This window comes from Culex pipiens, chromosome 1 (assembly GCF_016801865.2).
Source record: "Culex pipiens pallens isolate TS chromosome 1, TS_CPP_V2, whole genome shotgun sequence".
Taxonomy (NCBI): domain Eukaryota; kingdom Metazoa; phylum Arthropoda; class Insecta; order Diptera; family Culicidae; genus Culex; species Culex pipiens.
Genome location: NC_068937.1, coordinates 117063330 through 117081260, shown reverse-complemented (window position 1 = coordinate 117081260; position 17931 = coordinate 117063330). Strand labels below are relative to the sequence as shown.

Below are 17931 nucleotides of genomic sequence, written 5' to 3'. Positions count from 1 at the left end.
GTCGTCAAATCCATTTCCTACTTCCTACTAAATACGTAAGTGCACAACACATGAATCTGGTTTTGATGCCAGATCACGTTTGATTCATTTTTTTTCGTAAGACATATCAACGGATTTGAATGGACTTGTTGGACTTTCACTGCTGTTCATAGCAGGTTAGTTAATAGTTTGCATCAGAAAGAAATTAATGAATGCGTAATAACATTCTGATAACTTTAAAAAAAATTTTAAAACATATTTAAGCAAATCTTTTTTTATGATTTACGTTAAAAACTAAATCAAATAGCTTGTCGTTGATCTCCAGAACCTATGAAAGCTGGTCAAACATTCTCGCAAAGCGTTATAAAACCCAAAAACAATAATTTTGCCACCTTTAAAAAAAAATGTTAGCGGTGCACATCGAATTGTTGTCTGTTTTGCAAATCATCATTCATAATAATCGTCTGCAAAGAATTACTTCGAGGCACCCTAGGCAGCATAGACTATAACTACTGTTAACTGGAGATAATAGGTATTAATGCTATTTGAAATGAAATTGATATGTTTTTACTTATTTTTTCTTATATCAAGGTTTTAGCATTGAAAATCAGCGAGTCTACTGTGTTTTGAAAACTATTAAAAACGTTATAACTCAACCACCTGCTGTCGCGTACGTGGGTTTCTATAAAACCCACGTTTTTAAATACCTAGGTAAAAATCTTGTTATGGTTTCGTTTGAGCAACCTGAGCAAGACTGGATTCATGGTGATTTGTCAGCAAATAACTTTATTTATGTTAATTTTTCGAAAGGTGTACAAACTTTTTTTGCACCTTTTTTGATTTTTGTGATAGTATTTGTTATGTAACTTTTTTTATAGAAATCATCTTTTCATGGGCTTCTTGTAGCAACATGTTCAGCATGAGTTTCGGAACAAAACGTAGTACTAGGTTTCTATTAAACTTTAAATTGTTTACATGTTTCATCACAAAATGTGCATTGTGCCCAAGGGGTGTAAATACTTTTTTTTACATACTGATAGGCAAGCAAAGTATAAGTGCCCCATCCACCAGGAGGGTGCTGTGTCCTATCCCTCGTCTAGACCAGACTAATATCCATGATAAAGCTATCAGACCAAATCTGTCAGACCAAAGAGTAAAAAGTAAAAAAGGTGCACACAAATGAAGAAAAGAAAATTTGAAAAAAATAATTTAATCTTTTCAATTCAATTACTGGAGTTGAGCTGCAAAATTAAAAGTACACCAGAAAATGATTAAACAATGCGGCGTCCTGTACACCGACAATTTTATAGGGTACGTTATCCATTAGTGGACCCCTTTCCTATAGTGGACCCTCTGAAGGGTTTTTGATGAAAAATTCAATAAAATCACAATTTCAAGCGTGTTTTTGTCTACAAATCTTTTATTTGGCAAGTTCAGCATCATTTAAAACAATGTTGGCTGACATTGACGTGTCCTTTCAGCCAAAATAAGTGTTTTGAGTTCGACATCTGAAATCAGCCATGGCCACTAGCATTTTCACAACAAAGCTGCATTTATATTTTATGATTGAATTAACTATCCAATCATGTTTTGACTGATTATTCAACTTCAGCAGGTCGAAATAATGTAAGTTTAAATAACTTTACTAAAATAAAACGAAGAACTGCTCATTTTCGAGCAAAAATTAGGGGGGTCCAATATAGGACAACGAAAATCCAAACTTTTCCAAAAGTGGACCCCTGTTAATTTAACTTACAAAAATAAAGAAAACTGTGTATTTAAGCAAAAGTTTCTCTTAAACATACAAAGAATGCTTGTTGTGATCAACTTAAACGCATATTTTTTCAATTATGAGTATAAATATAGTTGTTTTTATGTTAAAAGTACCAATATGCTGAAGCCGAAAGAATTTATAATTAATCAAAACTTTAGTTAATGGTACTTAACTAAAGCATCATAGTTGCAGTTTGAAATGATATTTTATAATAATAAATCAATAACAAAACATTATTTTTAAATAAACATGCGTGGTTTTATCAGCAACTGTAAACAAAACTATTTTTTAGTTTCGGTCAATCATTTATGTAATTAATATGGAAAAAATTGCATCAAAATTACTTTTTTAAACTATTTGTATGATTACAGTGGGTTTTCAAACGTTTTCTCGGATCTTTTTCGGAAATAAATGTGTTTAAATGTCTGTTAGGTTTTTTTGTAGTTTAAAGCCAAATTTGTTAACAAAACATATTTGTTCATGATGAAAAGTGAGCAAAATCCAACTTTTATTCATTATATCTAAGATTAGACCTACACCATGCATCAAAACATCAAATATCGGTTAAATTTGGTATAATAATAACAGTTTGCCTCTAGTGGACCCGGGTCCACAATCGGATTATGGACCTGGGTCCACTATAGGAAAAGGGGGTTCATAACAGGCAAAAAAAACTTTTTTTTCAAATGGCTATTTTTCTGCTCAAAAACAAAAAACTGATGAAACAAATACTCAAAATTGTTCAAAACACTCCAGATTCCATTATTTTGTACAAAGGGTTATGAAAAAGTGCTTAAAATATAGAAAATTTGTGAAATATGTGCTTCGGCTCTACTAGGGGGTCCACTAATGGTTAAAATACCCTAAGCAGTTAAGAGCCCTATTCGTCCTTTTTAATTTTTGATCGCGTTTTCGGTTTACACCTGAACAATCTTGAAATTATTTATGCGGATTTGTGATTTTTCTCGTTCAATCATTCCCTTACCATCCACACAGAAAAAAAAGTGATGGTAATATTCATCAGGAAATTATGACAGATGTTTTTTTTTGAGTAAAATCACATAAAGAGGTAATATTCAACCAACCAAATTTTCAACCTTCCAAATTATTAATCTTCTCATTGAAAAGTTCCGGCGACAAAATTGGGCGAAAAGTTCACCGCCCGGAGATCGCGAGTTGGCGCGAGCGAATGAACACCGCGAAAAAAGATTCAGGGGTGCATTGGGGTTAAATGATTATTTCGTCATTCGGATTAATTAGAAAATTATTATTTTTTCGTAAAGATCGCTTCTTTGATGCGATGTAATTAATTTTTACAGTAAATTAGGCATTGTTACATCAAATTTGACCTTTCAAGCGCACCAGAATGGCCAAATTTTAAAACAACAATGTTTGCCAATTTGACCGTTTTACCCCCAATTCCCCTTGTAGAACAAAAGAAAAGTTCATCCGCGGTCTGTCAGCAGCGCGCTGTTTTGTTTGCTAGATCAACATTTGGAAATGTCGAACGTTGAAGGAAATCGCTCAAAAAATGGAAATTAACCGATTTCAAATGTTTTGGCCGCAAATGAAAGGTAAACGTGGCTAATTTTTGATTTCGATCTGTAAAACTAGTTCTGGCGAGGGTTCTGGGCACTGTTGTTGTTGAGCATAAAAAACAAACTTAGACCAATCTTTCAAACATTCTTCTTGGATACCCAGATTTGAGGATGGCCCCTTATCAGTGTTTTGTGGATGACCCCTTATATAAATGTTTAGTTTAAAGTACATTAAAAAAGAAAATCCCGTCCCCCCGCCAAAACCCCGCAATAGCGCTCCCCCGATTTGCGCTCAAACCCCGAAATAACGCTCCCCAGAATTGCGCTCTTCCTCGGTTTGCGCCCCCCAAAAAGAGCGCACTTTAAGGATTTATTGTACTCAGTTACATTTAAAAAACTGGTTTGAAAGATTGGTCTAAGTTTATTTTTTTATGCTAACCACTGCAAATATGAAACTTACCGGAAGTTCCGGATTACCGAAACTGTTGCCCCCGAATAAACCCCTGGTGGATTGAAAAACATTCTCCTCAAATCAAATGCAACTGGAAGCAACCCGCCGGTAAAATCGATTGCCGCAGTGCCCAGAACCCTTGCCAGAACTAGTTTTACAGATCGGAATCAGAAATTAGCCACGCTTACCTTTCATTTGCGGCCAAAACATTAGAAATCGGTTAATTTCCATTTTTTGAGCGATTTTCTTCAACGTTCGACATTTCCAAATGTTGATCTAGAAAACAAAACAGCGCGCTGCTGACAGTCCGCGGATGAACTTTTCTTTTGTTCTACAAGGGGAATTGGGGGTAAAACGGTCAAATTGGCAAACATTGTTGTTTTAAAATTTGGCCATTCTGGTGCGCTTGAAAGGTCAAATTTGATGTAACAATGCCTAATTTACTGTAAAAATTAATTACATCGCATCAAAGAAGCGATCTTTACGAAAAAATAACAATTTTCTAATTAAACCGAATGACGAAATAATCATTTAACCCCAATGCACCCCTGAATCTTTTTTCGCGGTGTTCATTCGCTCGCGCCAACTCGCGATCTCCGGGCGGTGAACTTTTCGCCCATTTTTGTCGCCGGAACTTTTCAATGAGAAGATTAATACTTTTTTTCTGTGTTTCTTGGATTTGTTTTAATCGACGACATCTCTATATCTTTCTTTATAAATAAAAACCCGCGCCATGGGAAAACCATGGCACATTGGTTGTTTTAAATAGTACTCTCGAAATGAGCTACGTTTGGGTTGAATACATGTACTAGTGCCTATATAAGGATACTTGTATTATTTTGAGATTAAATTTCACATTCTTTAGAACATAATTCATATTATTTTGTTACGTCGTCATTTTTAAAGTAGATGTCAGTAAACGTTTGAGTTTCGTCATAGTATGATAAATTTAGGCTCTTTGAACTAACCCCAATCGACACAATTGATTTTTAAGTAAATTTGCTGGCAATAAATAAACATAGTGAATTTCGGGGTTAAATGTTGTGGAATCATGTTCCCAACTAGGAACGAATTACAAGGGAAATTCGTAGAATAACTTTCATTGGTATCAATTTTAAAGTTTTTGGTATTTTGGTGTTGAAAAAAAAAGCTATTAAAAACTGGTAATTTTTGGTATTGTTGTGATATTTCAGTCTTTTGCCAAATTCTTCTGAAAAAGAATCATGGTAATTTTGTTAAAGTTTCTGTTTTTTTTCTCTAGCTCTTTTTTTTTTCTTTGGCAGCGACACAAATTTGCCATTGGTTGCCCAGTAATAGATGGTAAAATGCCTCAAAGGTTCAAATTCACCTCAATTTAAGGTACTAACCTTAAATGGGATATCGAAGCGCGTTTCCACCAACAAAAACTTTTCCAACTATTAACCATCATTACTCTAAAACCGGCTAACCGAACACGGCCCGGCGAAGCTCGATGTGTAGTTGCATTATCTATTTAGTAATAGATTACGTAAACTCCTGACCATGCTTACGAGCACCCACCGCGCGCACATCTTTCATGTGCCACATCGACCAGGAGCAAACAGCAGCGATTTGGACTAGCGGCCGGTTTGTGCAATGATAGCACAAATGACCGCCATGGAGCTACTAAACTGCACGAAAAACAACATTGAAGCACAGACAAACAGAAATGTTGGATGTTAGAGAACTTGGCTGTTTTAGAGCAATTCACTCGAGAAAACGGACGGATTTATTCAATACCCACATCTAAAATCTAATTGGAGTTTAATTTCAGTTTGTCTTTGTCTAGCAACTAGACTTGACACCACAATTTGCCAGTACGTGAAAAGTTATTCTAAAAGAATAGCCTGTATTCGAATATTTGAATGTCGATGCTGGGAATGATTTGTTTACTCTTTAATTTTGAGCAAGTAAACTTTTGCTAATCTTTGACATGTTTACGTAGAATGGCTTAAAACTGGTGTTTAATGCATCATTTCGTATTAAATGTTTCAATTGATATATGATTGATATCCTGATTCTGATAAGTGTCGATGAAAGAACCAAAATAAAACCATTTACCCTACTTTTTCCTTCTCGTTCAACTCATTTATTTACGCTCCTTTCTTCGAGACGTAATAATGTTGAGGTTGGGAAAACATGTGCCGTACAAACAAATACACAAATGCCAGCGCCATGTCCGACGATTTGCAGCTGATAGCGATACAGCCATAGCATGCAAAAGTTACAGCAACAATTCAACTACTGATTTATATCTTCGATGACAAGCGCTTGCCACCGGGCTTGGGCAGCGCAGTGATATAATCCATGTGTCGTTTCGTTGGAAATTGGCCAGGCTTGGTTAGCAGAATCGTTGGCTTTGTATTATTCTATTTTAAAGAACTTATGATAAGAGATTTTCTCAGAAAAAAATCGCAACGAAAATATACACGTTATCTTTTCGAACAAATCAGTTGTTACAAAAATCAAAAGACTGCGATACTTAATTTCAAAAAACACTACTATTCCACAACGCATGTCGCTTACGGCACCTATGCAAGTGAGGCAACGAGTTACCATCTTCACAATGTGCACACATCGACCCCCTCAGTCCTCCAAGGATTGCAAAACAACCCGTTGCAGGCGGGGAGGCCCCCACAACAACATTATGACCTGGGCACGTTTCATGAATGAAAATCGTCTCATTACGCGCGAATAAACCCGTTGTTTGGAGGGTGGCGTCTAAATCCAGTTTGTTTTATACGTTATCGCGAAATCAAGTCACAAACGCCGAAAAAGCGCCAAACACCCGAGTGACTTCAACGCGAGGAGCTGAGGCGACACCTCATCACTATAAACGTAAAATGTGGTGAAGTAATGTTTACGCGCTTTCTCTGCACGCTTAAACTGTATACGCGTAATAAAAGATTTGAGCCCGTAAAAAGAGCTTTATTGCGTTTGTTGACTATTTTAGTAGCTTTCCTAAGTGCTACAGCAGGCCTGCCCAACCTTTTCGGCTCAATTTTCACATTTTTGATCGTCAAAATTACAATTGTTATTTTTTTCATGGTTTTTTTTTATGGAATCGGTTCTCAGATGACCAGTGAGCATAACTTTGATAAAAGTTTGAAAATAGTAGTTTATGCAACAAGTTGCAAAAAGAAATTTTTATCAACACGAGACGTACATTTATCCAACGAGGTTCACCGAGTTGGATAAATACGACGAGTGTTGAAAAATCAAGTTTTGCAACGAGTTTCATACAACAGTTTTTTCAATTCCGAAAACACCCTTTGAACAGAATTATGGGTCAAATGTCCTTGCATTTAGTCAATGAATCGTTTAAATCAAAAAAATGTTGAAAAGTATAACTATTCCAAACAAGTGCTGAAATGTTTATCTTTTCAGCATCCATTTTAGTGCTGAAAAGTTAAGGAGTTTGACGACGGAATTGCAAAAAAATATGTTTGCAGGTTGTTTTTAAGTAAGTTTTAAATGAAAAATTGGTCGGGCTCGCGGGCCGGATTGATTTTTGACGTAAAATGTAGATAAAAACGACTTTTTTAAATATTTTTTCAAACTTTTGGAAAAGTTATGTTCACTGGTCATCTGAGAACCGATTCCATCAAAGAAACCATGAAAAAATTAACAATTGTAATTTTGACGATCAAAAATGTGAAAATTGAGCCGAAAAGGTTGGGCAGGCCTAGCTGTGTTACAGAGTTTTCGGTTGGAGTCAGATTTATTGCAAAAATATCATTTTGAATTTAAATTGTTTTTTTTTTTTTTTTCACTATTATGAAATTATTTTTTTTTTCACTCTAATTTTGAACGCTGTGATTATTCTTGATAAAACAAAGTGCAGAGATTTTGAAGAGATTACAGAAGCAAACAAAACTTGTGAAAAAGTGCGTTAATATTTTACATTCCTGCAATTTTACATCAGCCCAAAAAGCATTTGAAAAAAAAACTGGCTTACTAGAGTCTTACTTTCTTTGAAAAAATAAAGAAAACGCGTTATAAGATTTATTCTATAAACAGTTTTAAATAAATTGCACAAGTTTAACAGAATTAAAAGAACAAGGCAAAGTTTTTTATTTACCATAATACATTTTTCGCTATCTGCTGTATCTTTCATTACACCTTTTTTTTAATTTGTCGCCCCGATAATTTTCGTTTTCATTTATGACGTTTGTTCGACCAATGCAAGCGCAGTAGAAAACAAAACCGAACAACAAACCAGACACGTGCTAGAAGCCTGTGCTGGAATGTGGGCGGTGAAAACTATTGAACGGGTATCGAAAGGATAATTTAAAACAGTTCAGTCGGTTTGAATTATTTGTATGGTAAGTGATTTTTTTTAGTTTTATAAAAATATTCGAACTTTTTGAAAAATCATATATTTTTACACAAAAATAAATAAAAATTATTTTTGCGAACAAATAAAAAAAAGTAGTTTTGTTCAGGGTTAGGCGATATGGATCATTATCATCTAAATTTATGACTTCCGGCTTCTTCTTCGAAACTTTAGTAGAGGAAATAAACCCATTTTAAGCCTAATAAGCGGTCGTGTTTGAATGATGCTGGATAATCTGGAGTGTTCCTTGAAATTTATTAAAACCAAGTTCACCAACGAGTAGAGCAACTTTTTGTGAACATTTCTGGTTATTTTCAATTTTACTAAAAGTAATTCTATTCCTTTTACAAGCATTTGAAAAAAATATTTCCAAAATGTATTCTAATCAGACGAGAGTTTTTTTTATTCCAGCGCTCTGCTTAGTGTTGCCATGATTGATGAAATTTTAAGCGAACACTCACGAAAAGCATTTATAGAGAAAATTTCCTGGCATCTCTGGCTCACACCAACAGGCGCTGCTGGTGGTGTTGGTAGCTACTACCCTTTGTTCTTTATTTGCCTACACAGAAAAAAAAAATCATGGTAAAATTACATCTGGGAAGGGGTACATCTTTTATGTCAGAAAAAATGTGTAATTTTACCTCTGAAAATGTGTAATTTTACCACTATTCTGTTGTAATGTCACTTTTTCAGTCTAAATTGAGGTAAAATTCCATCATAAAAGAGGTAATATTCAACCTTCCAAAATTACACCTTCCAAATTTACACAATTTTTTTCTGTGTACGCTTCTCGCTTGGCTCTCTTCAGCCTTCGATTGGAATGGGTCGTCAAAATTGAAACGTGAAAAGTTTTTTTTTTTGATGGCGCTTGCTATAGCATTTACATGTTTCGGGATTATTTTTCAAGTGAGTCACCAACTAATGTGCAAAAGAACATGTTGCCGAAAGTTGGGGGCAGTTTTGTATCGAAATCGCCGTGAAAAAGTAAACGAAACGTTGATTTTGGCGATATTTATTAAGCGTTTGAGGGTTTCTCTCGTGTGTCACTGTGTGTGCCAACAAAATGATGGTCTCGCAAAATAGAAATTATGATCAAAAGTGCATTCAATTTGATCTTTTTGGCCAGTAAGTGGCATATATTTGCGTGCTTACTCGAGGCGGTACTGTTGCTGGGTTATACACAGAAAAAAATAATGTAAATTTGGAAGCTGTAATTTTTGAAGGTTGAATATTACCTCTTTTAAGATGTAATTTTACCTCAATTTAGGCTGAAAAAGTGACATTACACCAGAAAAGTGGTAAAATTACACATTTCCAGATGTAAAATTACACCTTTTTTCTGACATAAAAGATGTACCCCTTCCCAGATGTAATATTACCATGATTTTTTTTCTGTGTCGCCTAAATAGTATTTTTGGAGCTTTAATCGAGCATCAAACTCTTCATATGACGAAGGTAGGTGTTTGATTGGTAGGGGTATATTTCCCCTACTGATAGTGATAACATCAGATACACCGCAAAAAATACGATGCTAAAATCGCATACAAAAGCATACTAATTAGGGTGTCCCAAAAAAAAACGCAATGTAGTAGAAATCTCCGGGCTCACCCGGATTTCAATAGGTTTTTGCTTCAGAGCAATAATTACATACAACGAAATTCCCAAATATCGATTACAACTCGCGATTTGAGGTATACTGAAAAATTGCCTGTTTTCATTGAAAACATCATAATTTTTTCTAAAACATGCAAAAATTAAATCAAATTGTTCTTATTTAACTTTTAATCATTGCTATTGCATATTTTTTACTACAGCAAGTGACATTAAAAATATATTTTCATTGATTTGAAAATATTGTCTTAGCTCCATTCAAAAGAAAAGCATTCTAAATTAACTGTATTTAATACAGCAAAATCACACTTTAGCTGAAACCGCTTTACCAAGATTTTTTTGTGTGGTTTATTTGGGGGAAAGTTACAGTGGCTTTGGATATGGACACTCCTTTGTAAAGTTATTCTTAAAAGTCCTATTCTTGGGTTTCAAGGCTGGTCTAAAACGTGTTATTTGCTCAAAAATCACGTTTTAGACCAGTTTTGAGGACGCTATATCAGCAAGTTAGCTACATACTCTCTTCGGAAAAGTTTTAGAGCACCTTCTGGAGCAATAGAATATGAATCCGGTTTTATTGTAGCGTTGAACGTGATTTTTTAAAATATCAAAATAAAAAAAAAAGTTTTCCCATAGAAATTCCCATAGAAAATTAAACCACTTTGCGCAAAGTGCGGACTTAACCCTCTACAACCCAACCCCGCCTCTAGGCGGGCTTCGATTTAAAAAATCGCCAAAAATTCATTTTTCAACCAATTTTTGATCTTCAAAAAGCATTGGAAAGAAGAACTTTCAAAATTTTGGAAAATTTTAGGGTTGGAAGTTTGACTTGTTTTATGTGACTTTGCCAATGTTTTTAAAAATGTAATTTTTTTAGGGGTCAACTTTGGCTGTGTTTTTTACTAATATTTCCTATATTTTAAGTAAAAAGAAGTATGCAGTAATTTTTCTAGTCTCCCAGACTATGTCTCTACGCATTTATCTACAATTTAAATAATAATGGTTCCATTTTATAGCAGAAAATGTGAAAAACATGCAAAAAATTGAGAAAGTTACTGTAAAAACATGAAAAAATTAGATAGGCAAAATGTAATGATAGGAGGTGGTAGAGTAGACCAAATACTACCAATAACAAACATAAACTAAACAAGATAAATGCAAATTAAAATACTAAAAATGAAACAAGAAAAATATAAAACAAGAGAAGTGAAGTTTTTCGTAGAACAAAAGTTGCTCAAAATGACCTCCTAAAAACGGGAAAAATAAAAATTTTCGAAAAAAAAATTTGGGTAGTAGAGGGTTTACCAATCGTTGCCAAACTTTTAGGAGTTGTTTATAACACCAAAAGGAACTGGAAAATTGCTTTGCTGGGAAATCGATTTTGTCATAACTCCCTTTATTAAATTAAAGATTTAAATTAATTTGTTTTTGGTAGGTTTGGTTTCTTTTCCGTATAAATTTGATATTTGACGTTCCAAATTGGCAAAACCATTTTAAAATATTTACGGGAAGTAATCAGCAATGAAACAATACAAAACAATATGTTATGGACCATCCACAAACCACGTGGACACTTTTAGAAACCCCCCCCCCCCCCCCTCGTGGACAATTGTCCATACAAAAAAAAAACTTTTTTGTATGGAGCGTGGACACACGAAAAAAAAATCAATTCTCGAAATCGTGAATTAAATTCACCATACTCATGAATAAATTCCTTCGTGGTTCTCACATTCGTGAACTTAATTCATGATTATGAGAATTGATTTTTTTCTGTGCAATCGGCATACCCCCCCAAAAGTGTCCACGTGGTTTATGGATGGTCCCTTACCCACCTGTCTCATTGTTCCTGCATCTTCAATGAGACAGTTTAATAACACTGACTGTAGAAGTCGGATCGATTTCATATTTTGGTCGATGTTAGAACACTTTATTGGAAAGAAATGTAACAAAAAGTTGATTATGAAATGCTGATTGAAAAAAAAAACACACAAAATCATTGAAAGTTGAAAACCAAAAGTGTCTTATTGATGACTAAAAAATATTTACAACGGCCTAAGCTCGTGTTAAAGTCAAAGACACTCATCAAGTTGACGCACCGTGAAGGCAATAACTAAGTGTCTTTATCTACGAAACTCTAGAGAATTCATACATTACATTATAATACAAAAAAACACCTTAAAGCTTCTTATGTAGCCTGCATATAGAAGAGCGCGTCGCACCCTCTTAACTATCCAATGGTTCGATACGTTAAGGTGTTTAAGGAAGTCCAATGGAGTCAAGGTCACCATGTGCCGCCAATTCCGTCAGACCAGCTGGCGGTGTACCTACCGATGCGCATCCTTTGGTTGACTTTTGTAAATAAGCTCTTCATAGAGCGATGGTTTCAGCAGAGTTACTCAACTGTTGATGATCTTCAAGCATTCTGAGATTAAGAGTGTCCTGATGATCACTAACAGATGTAAGTCATGTCAACCTTGTTTGCGATTGATTAGTTAGTCCTATTTCAAATTATTCGCACTCAATATAAAAGGTTATGTGATGTATTGTAGTTGCTTAATCTTCTAAAAATGTCAATGGTTACGACAAATTCGTTTGTCGACAATAGGGCAAACCCGTAGATGTAAACAAGCAGCCTATCCCTTTCTTACACAACGTGAACTGTCACTTTAGAAAGTGGGATAGACTTGAAGAGTTATTACGTTTCAAGCGACGGCTTACCACTGCCATCGCCGACACTTTTCAAGCAACACATATCAATCAAATTGCATTGCAAAAAAAAAAACACAACACTGCGCGTGACAGCAGCAATTCGTTGCAGTTCGTCAATGTTGACGACCTTGACTTTATTTTGCGGTTTATCCGGCAACAGCGTGGTGCTCGTAGCATGGAGTTTTGCCGGTAACATACTACTGGCTGGTACGACGTGTTCTAATGTAAAGACTTGAAAAGTAGGTCAACGATCTTGTGCAAAATTAGGGCGATACTTCTTGCTGCCACGATCGTGCTCAATTCTAGGGTTGATCCAAAAAGCTTTGCAAGTCATCGTCCCCTATTTCGCATGGTTACCAAAATAGGGTAGAGGACCCAGTTTTCGCCCTGCTCCAGTTTTCGCCCACCTACTGGATTAAATCTGTATTTAGCGAACTAATACCATTTTTTGTTTGAATTAATTATGCAGGTTTACATATTCATTCATTTCTAGTACTAATTGAAACTTTCCTAATGAATTTCTATTGTTTATCACGTTTTTATAAGCACGTCAAGAAAAGCCTTTTTACAGCCGCCATATTTTTGTCAATTTCGACTACAGCAGGTAATAATGTTAATGAGGGAAAACAACTCATTTTGTCCGAAAATAATGTAAATGAGTAATTCATTAGTTCACTGTATGTCTGAATTTCATGAAAATCTATCGATTTACCTGTTTTAAACGTTTATCAAAGGTTATTTCAATAAAATAAAGTGGGCGATTTCTGGGGTCATGAAAAAACATGAGATCCAATTTTCGCCCAGGGCGAAATCTAGTATTGTGTTTTCAGATTTTAACTAGAACCAGTTTTCGTTTACCATAAAAACTAATCTAATCGCAGCGAAATGTGCTTGAAAATATATTTGAACATTCTAGATTTTTTTAAAAGTTAAATAAACATTTTATTTTATTTCTTTCATTAGGGACCATCCATAAATCACGTGGACATTTTAGGGAGGGGGATATGGCGATTGTCCACGATCGATACAAAAATGTTTTTGTATGCACAATTTTCCACGAGGAGGGGGGAGGTAACAGATTCCCAAAACAGTGTCCACGTGGTTTATGGATGGTCCCTTAGTGTGTTTTGGTATAAACATATGTTCAAAATTTAACCTAAACTGAGATATGGGTCACCTATTTCAAATGTGGTAAAAGTTTACTGGTACATAGAAGAACAAATCAAGCAGAGGATGGAATAATAGTCACACAATATTCTTTAAAATAGCACATGTGCTTTAATATTTTTATTAGGAGGTACTTGAAGTTTGCTATTGAGTCAATTCGGGAGCGAATGAATCATAGGACTAAAGCTCCCCTAATAAAATCAACAACAACATGTAGCTAATTGTAACTGTGTGCTCTTATCCTGGGTGAATAGGGACAAATGAGTTCTATCAGGAATTTTGATTTAGTCATATTTTTTAGTGAGAGTACATGTTTTCGTTTTAGTTAGAATATACAGAGAACCTCAACATTAGTAGGATATCTGTTAAAAAAAACTCCCAGGGTTTTATAACCTTCAATTTATTTTACGACAAAATATGTGCACATCAATGAAATTGAGCTTTGGGAACATGTTGTGTACTAATGGGAGACCATATTTGCTTAGCTTTGTGCCATAATTTCATTTTATTTCTTGATTTTTGTCGTGGACGAAAACTGGTTCCAAGGGTGGGCGAAAATTGGATTTAGGGGGGCGAAAATAGGCACTTCAGAGCACTTTATTAAAACGCAAAATTTAAACAAAAATGAACTTGTTCATGATAAAAACCTTTTGGAAACTTAAAATCAAATAGTTTATCAACACTCTACAACAAATAGAACCGAAAAAAATAAATTGTCACTAATTTCTCGACAAATTTCCTGGCCTCCTACTATAAAGTGGGCGATTTCTGGGTCCTCTACCCTATGCGTTGCGAACATGCGTTGCAAATACGACACACGTGCCCCACAACTTCAGCATCATGCCGACGCCGGTCAATGATTCATCTGTAATGCAAAACTAGAGCGTTAGCAGCAGCAGCTTTATTGACATTGACTCACGGTGAAGGTAAAGCTCGCGCTTGTGTTTGTGCGATCGAAGTATTGTTTTTGCTGGGTTTCATGACCTTCAAGTTCATGTGGATACTGATGGATTTAAATGTCGGTAGATCACATTTTTGTTATACTAATTTTGCTAATCAACGTTCTCTGTATATTATGAATATTATGATTTGGATCTGGAGGATCTGGAAATCTGGAGGATCTCAAGAAGAGACTCTCCGATCGATGTGGCTAAAAAAATTAAAAAGACATGAGACATTTATGTGAACAGTTTGAGAACTTGACATTGAATTGTGTAAAAGCCTGAAATCCTGGTGCTTGTTTTTTCATGTTTCCCTCCCTAGTCAATCCAGCAAAACAATTACACCCCTGTCAAAGGGTGCTAATTTCCCGAGCAAACAAATCTGAATCCGTCACCTTTTCAACGCTCCCTCTCTGGCATTGCCCGTTACGCCGTTTACGTCATCACAGCTGAAACGGCATGCGGAGTCGCTCCGGCTGTTCCGGCCGGTCACGATTTGGTGCGTGTGCTTTCGCGGCGGTGGCGGCTCTAAATTTAGACAACCACTGGCACTGCAAGCCCCATGCTGCTGCAATCACGACCAGTTTCTTGGGACATGCTGGCGCAGAGAGCTTTCAACAACAGCCTTCCAAGACCAGACATTGTAGCTTGCTGGGTGGGGTCGTCCATAAACAACGTTGTAATCCTAGGATGAAGGATAATGTTTTGAAGAGACCTCATCGAATATCAGTAAACATTTAGATAAATTGAAGAAATGGCCACGTTCTTGATGGACAACCCTGCAGGTAGCAAATGGTAAAAGTGAGAAAGTGCTTTCCAAAAACGTTTCAACAAAAGGAAATGTTGTAAATCACACAAAGTTGAACTAATTGGACGTTTGATTTAAGATAAGTTTCCACCGTTTAGAAATGACGGCTAATCAACGAAACATTGCAATTTTAGTCAACTTGTCACTTAAGTTGCACAGTGGACCATGCCAACATACCGATCATTATCGCCAGCACGACTTGTAGTTGAACATATGGGCAATGACGTCAGGTTGGAATCTAGCTTGAGGCGAGATTCTACCCTTTGTCCAAGGTCGATCACCCATAATTTACTACGACCAACAGGCATGCTTCATCAATAATGCTCTTTGAGGTCCCTTCAGATAAGGCGATACGGACTTATGGAAAACCTGATTGTGGTCATAATAGGTTGAACGGCCCAGAGTGCAAATTGCCATCCTCTTCACCATTCTACTGGTCGTCCTTGAACGATCGTTTCCTTTGGAGTGGACTCGTACGATGCAGGTGTGTCTTCTGCGTAAGGGAAAACCCAACCCAACAGGATCATCAAGAAAGCATCAGATGTCGCGGTCGCGGTTTCATCTGTATAGTAATGCAAGCAAAAGCTGCATTTACCACTCGTGTTACTTGACCGATTCGATACCAATAGAGCAGTGCTCTACGAAATCGATCTTTTTTTTTGAATTTTAATTCTTGTGTTTTTTAATCCGGCTGAAACTTTTTTGGTGCCTTCCGTATGCCCAAAGAAGCCATTTTGCATCAATAGTTTGTCCATATAATTTTCCATACAATTTTGGCAGCTGTCCATACAAAAATGATACATGAAAATTCAAAAATCTTAATCTTTTGAAGGAATTTTTTGATCGATTTGGTGTCTTCGGCAAAGTTGTACACTGAAAAAAAAAATGGAAGACGGTAAAAAAAATTGGTGATTTTAAATTTAACCTTTTGTCACTAAAACTTGATTTGCAAAAAAAAACACTATTTTTAATTTTTTTATATGTTTTAGAGGACATAAAATACCAACATTTCAGAAATTTCCAGGTTGTGCAAAAAATCTTTGACCGAGTTATAAATTTTCGAATCAATACTATTTTTTCAAAAAATCGAAATATTGGTCGCAAAAATTTTTCAACTTCATTTTTCGATGTAAAATCAAATTTGCAATCAAAAAGTACTGTAGTGAAATTTTCATAAAGTGCACCGTTTTCAAGATATAACGTCATGATTCGAATTCCCGGACGCTTCGAAACCCGGACACTTTATCTTGTTTTATCAATTATTTGGATATAAGTTCGCTTTATGAGTGTCAAAACTGTGTTATTCACATCAACTTTCAATTAAAGTTTGTTAGAACGCTGTAGTTAATGCCAAAACAATTAAATACAATAAAATTATAAGTTTACCAAAAATGCGAAACATTTCACTTGAAATATTTCAAGGCGTTCGAAGCACCGGGAAGGCAAAGCAGAAATTTTTGTTTTCGATTTCCTTAAATTCTAGCAAATTTTCATATAAACTATCGATTGTTTTAATGTTATTATTTGAGACCTAAAGAATGCCACTCACTAACATTTCAGTCCAAATTTCTGCGATTCATAAGTAAAATCGAGTGTCCGGATTTCGAATCAGCTTTTATCAGTGTCCGGGATTCGAAGCACAACAAGTCATTTTAATTTTAAAATTCTGATGAAAAATTGTTAGAAAAGACCTATTTTGCATGCATTTTCTTGAAATTGACTGTTTATACTACGTCCTGATGATATTTCTATATTTCCAACTTATTACATGATTTTTTGAAAGCTATAACAAAAATGATATGCTACTAAGTGTCCGGATTTCGAATCATGACGTTAGCCATATTTAGGATTAAAAAAAATAGTCGCAGTTTTCCATTTTTTTAAATTAGTGCACATGTTTGCCCACCTTTGAAAAAAATATTTTTGAAAAGCTGAGAAAATTCTCTATATTTTGCTTTTTCGAACTTTGTTGATACGACTTATAGTTGCTGAGATATTGCCATGCAAAGGTTTAAAAAGCAGGAAAATTGATGTTTTTTATGTCTCACCCAAACAACCCACCATTTTCTAACGTCAATATCTCAGCAACTAATGGTCCGATTTTCAATGTTAAAATATGAAACATTCGTGAAATTTTCCGATCTTTCCGAAAACAATACTTTTAAAATTTTCAAATCAAGACTAACATTTCAAAAGGGCCAAAAATTCAATATTACGCCTTTTTGGAATGTTAGTCTTGATTTAAAAAATTTGAAAAATACGTACCCTAAATTCTGAATTTTAAAGTCCGAAATTTTGGAAAGTTAGGAGATAATAGTGGTACCATTCACGGACACAGAGAACACAACTCGAGATGGGCGGGAGAATTATTCTCTCGAGGTTCATCCGTTAAAACAAAAAAAAATCAAAGGTTGTCGACTACTGAAATTGAACCAGAGACCTTTGCCAGACTAACCCATTGACTTAACTGTCTCGGCCACCACAGCTTGGCGACTAAGACTGATTAGATGCCGATGTATGACACTTGTTGGAGATTTATTATTTCAACTAACGAACAAACACATTTGTTATGATGGTGTAAGTTGGTAGCACTATCTTTTAG

At 35.3% G+C, this 17931-nt stretch overlaps 1 protein-coding gene across 2 annotated transcripts in view; it reads right to left on the bottom strand.

Annotated features, from left to right (window-relative positions):
- LOC120415604 (3-hydroxy-3-methylglutaryl-coenzyme A reductase) overlaps window positions 1-17931 on the bottom strand; it is a 75456-nt gene that overhangs the window by 13366 nt on the left and 44159 nt on the right. The window lies entirely within an intron of this gene.